Here is a 4,558-nt window from a genome sequence, read left to right as displayed (position 1 = left end):
CATGTTTTCTAGATGGATGGATCTAATCTCAGCATCAAAATGAGATCTCAGATGGGACCCTCCACTACAGGGAATGACTCAGAAATGCACATAGCGGCTGAGCTCCAGGCTTCAGACTCTCCCTCTGAATGAGAAATGTGCTTTTTAAATTGAAGGCTTCCTCCGCAACTGTGTCTTCCCTTGGCTATGTGGCCCTTGCTGTTGAGTTCTGCCTCTCTTACACTATGAAGTAGTAAAATCTACTTTATGTGAGGTCCTGCTGTGGTGTTGTAGCATAAGCACTGGACTACTAACTGCAAGCTGGGCAGTTCAGACCCACCAGCTGCTTCTTGAAAATTTGATGGCACTTAAAATAAACAACAACTTTATAAGAGAGCTTCAAAGACCCCTTCCTTGTATTATCTGTTCATACCATTCTCTTTTAGAATCCCCCTTGGATGTTGAGTTTTAAACTTTTTGCTAGATTCAAAGCAAATGAGATTGTTCGAAGACTCCACATAGCACCTAAATGCATTATTTTATGCAAACCCTGCAACCTTCCTGCATAACATCATTATTGCCATCATACATGTGAGGAAACTGATGCCTTAAAAGATTCATGTGGCTATTGAGAGTGGGACCTCCAACTAGGGTTTGGGTGCCGAAGCTGCAGGCTTTCCCCACTTGTGTGTCTTAGCAACAGGTACAAATCACTCCTGTTGCGTAACTGCTTTGGAGAAGACAATTGCATCATCTCTCGTAGGAGTGATTTGCTGATCACATTTGCGATTCCCCCAACTCTGATAGGGTAGTGGTTATGAGTTGGGCTGTTAACCTCAAGGTCATCAGTTCGAAACTACCAGCTGTTCCGTGGGAGAAAGATGAGATTTTTCTGCTCCCGTGAATATTTACAGTCTCGGAAACCCTGTGCAGGGTTGCTGTGGGTCGGAACCAACTCCACAGCACAAAATTACAGCACTCAAAAGTTGAAAGTCCCTTATCCTATGTGCATTGCATTTAGTTGAAATAAGGAAGCTCAAGTCCCAACCATCCTTCTACTTAATGACTCCAGAAGACTAGCCGTGAAAGGGAAGGGTCTGTAGCTTAAACTTCTCTTCCTAGTTAGTTAGCATCCTGTCTGGCTGGGGCCAAGTGGTGATTTGTAATGAAGATGTAGAGGTGCTGTTGGCCTTGCTAATGTTCTAGAAGAAAGTTGCTAGGAATTGGCTTCTGTGTGTATGGAAGCTCTGGGAAGGAACTGTGATCACACATTAGGATTTTGAAAATCTTGGGAAGGTTGAGGAACGGTGTGTGTTTGTTAAATAACTGGTGCTCAGAGCTATGAGGAGTGCTAGAGCTGAAGACGAGGAGTGGAATTAATGATTGTGGGAGAAAAGGTTGAGCAATAGGTGACGTGACCAGATGGCATGTTGCAAAAGATCTGTGAGTGGGAATTGGGATCCTACATACTAAGACTTCTGGGTATTTGCAAGGGGATCAAGGCAGGCTTGCTGTTGAAATGTGGACTTTGCTTCTGTAGGTAATGGAATGAATTAATTCAGTCCTGGACTGGAAGTGTAGGTAAAGAAAACTGTCAAGGCTATCTCACAGGATGGGGGGCAGGACCTGAGAGCCAGCTGACTCAGAGAGTGGAGCTGAGTGTCCACAGAAAAGGACTCATTCTTGAAGTTAATATAATTGAGTAATTTGAGATTATGTATTCACAAATTAGTTAATCTTTGGGTAATTTGTAACCTGCTATTTCTGCTGCCTGTAATGAAATGATAGGCATTTAATAGTAGTTGCTGCACTTTGGGATGTGCAAAAGGTTAGAAAGGTAGCGTTGCTGTGTTAGAAGGAGAAATTCCTCAGGCAGGAGAGTATTTAAAAGCGTGAGCTTTGGAGTCAGACCTAGGTGTCATTTTAGATCTACACTCTTACTAGTTTGTTGTTTTAGGCAAGTTGCTTAACTTTTCTTGTTGTTTGCTGTGGTGAGTTGGCCCCTAACTCATCGTGAACCATGAACAATGGAACAAAATGCCACCCAATCCCCATGATTGGTTGTGGGTCAGAAAATGCCCCCATGCGTTCCATAGGCGTTTTCCTGGCTCATTTTCAGAAGTAGGTCACCAGGCTTTTCTTCCTGTTCTATCTTGGTTTGGAAGCTCTGCTGAAAGTTGTTTAGTGTCTTAGCAACATGCAAATCTCCACTGAAAACTGTGGTAACTGTGTGCTTGAGATGCCTTGGTTGGGAAATCTTCCCATATGGAAGGCAACAATTCCACCACTGAGCTGCCAAGACCTCATCAACTTCTCTAAGACTACATTTTCTCTTCTAAAATGGAAATAATATTTTGTACTAAGTGCCTTTGTGAGGATTAGATGAGACAATGTGTGTGAGGCGCTCGGTATGTTGTGCAGTGAAGTGTCAACAGCTGTTTCCTCTTCAGCATCTTCTAAGCAGGTGGCATTGAACCTGGTTCAGAAGCTTTCTCTGGGGGTTATCTTTGGGGCAGTATAATGGGGGCTTAAATAAGTTTGTGGAAAAATTACATGATCTTTTCATTCCTGTGAATTATGGAGTCCCTGTATTTCAGAAGCCTTTGCTTGTTGATCAGATAAGCAGATCAGATGGCTTGGCCTGGGTAGCTCATTCTTATTTCCGGAGTCAGTATTTGTCCTCCTTCTGAGTCCAGGAAGTGGGCACATTGGCAGCAATAATATCTTCTAATGAAGGATGAATTTCTGAGTGAAACCTCTCTTCTCTTGCCCATGACAGAACAATTAACTTTTTCTTTGGTTCTCTTATTTTATATAAAATAAGAACACACTGTATTTTTAAATAATATTATTCTCTTCTCCTTTCTCTTAAATCTCTTTATGCATTGTTTCTTTTATCCTACAGAGACTTGATGAAACTCACAAGAGAGGTTATCAGGCCCATGTTGGCATAAGACCTGGTAAATAGAATAGTTATCACGTGGGCTTTGATCTCTACTCTGAAGGCCCAATGATTGACACATGATGGTCTTCCTTTTTCCCTTGTGGGGCATGCTTAAAGAGCCCTGGTGGCATGGCTGTTAACTGAAAGGCGAGCAGTTTGACTCCACCAGCTGCTCTGTGGGAGAAGGTGTGGCAGTCTGCTTCCATACCCTATATGGCTGTTCTACTCCCTTCCATTAGGGTCACTGTGAGTTGGCATTGATTGGATGGCTGTGGGTTTGGTTGAGTTTTGGTTTCCTGCTTCTTGTATCAGCCTATGGGTTCAACACTTGAGCACAGAAATAATGATATGTTCAAGTTGGAGGCTAAGAATCTACCATGACAAGGAATGCCAGTGACATTGTCCCACAGAATCTGTGGGTCATACTGCAGCTGCGCCATCGCCATACACTATAATGAATCGCAAGTTCCTGTTAAGGGGCATGACCATTTCCATGGCGAGTCTAATCCACATGCCAAAAAGAGAATGCTAGCAAACAGCAGTTCTTAAAAATTTTTTTTTAAAAATGTTCAAATAATCAGAACCAGAGCAAGGCAATGCAATAGGGAATGTGGGCCTTGCAGCCAGACTTCCTAGGTTGAATTCAAGTTTGCTCAAATTAGTAGTTGGGTGGCTTTAGGCTACACATTCACCCTTTGTGTACCCCAATTTCCTCATCTGAAAACGGGCATCTTAGCTGCTATCTTGCAAGCTTCCCTTGAATATTAACTGAGTTAATGCTTATAAAGTGTCTAGAACAATGCCAGGGCACTAAGTATTGCTTCATAATAAAATACTGGAAATTGATGATAATGGGGCATTTAATGAGCTGACCCACTGGTATGCTTCTGTATCTTACTAGAATATGGGTAAGCATTATCTGATGGAATTCGTAATATATAACACCTCAGGACTATTATTTTGAAACTTTATATTACATTTCACTTATATATCTTCAGCCTAAGTGCAGTGTTTCACATAGTTGTAATTACTGGGTAACCTCAAAGAAAAATAGTACACCTGCATATCAAAATAAAGGAAAATCAAGGATTTAGTAAACATTAACACAACAGAAATGAAAATGACAAGAAAAGCCACAAACAAATTGAACTCAGCATAGAAAGTTATGTGGAACAAATCTAACAGTACCACAAAACACAGAAAAATGACAATATCAATTCATACCTATTGATAATTACACTGAATGCAAATGGATTAAATGTACCAGTCAAGAGGCATAAAGAGCAGAATGGAAAAGAAAACAGGATCCTTCAATAAGCTTTCTGTAAGAGACCTAGCAAAATGATGGCAACAGCCTAAATGCCCATCAACAGAAAAATGGTTAAACAAACTTTGGCACACACACACAATGGAATATTATAAAATGAAGAATGATGATAAATCTATGAAACACCTCACAACCTCATTGAACCTGGAGGACTTTTGTGCTGAGTGAAATTGTTGTTGTTGTTGTCAGGTGCCGTTGAGTCAGAACCATCTCTTAGCGACCCCATGCACAGCAGAACGAAACAATGTCCGATCCTGGGCCAACCTCACTACCGCTGCCACACTTGAGTCCATCAATGATGCCACCTG

This window comes from Chrysochloris asiatica, unplaced genomic scaffold, assembly GCF_000296735.1.
Source record: "Chrysochloris asiatica unplaced genomic scaffold, ChrAsi1.0 scaffold00032, whole genome shotgun sequence".
Taxonomy (NCBI): Eukaryota; Metazoa; Chordata; class Mammalia; order Afrosoricida; family Chrysochloridae; genus Chrysochloris; species Chrysochloris asiatica.
Note: the sequence above shows the minus strand (reverse complement) of the source record.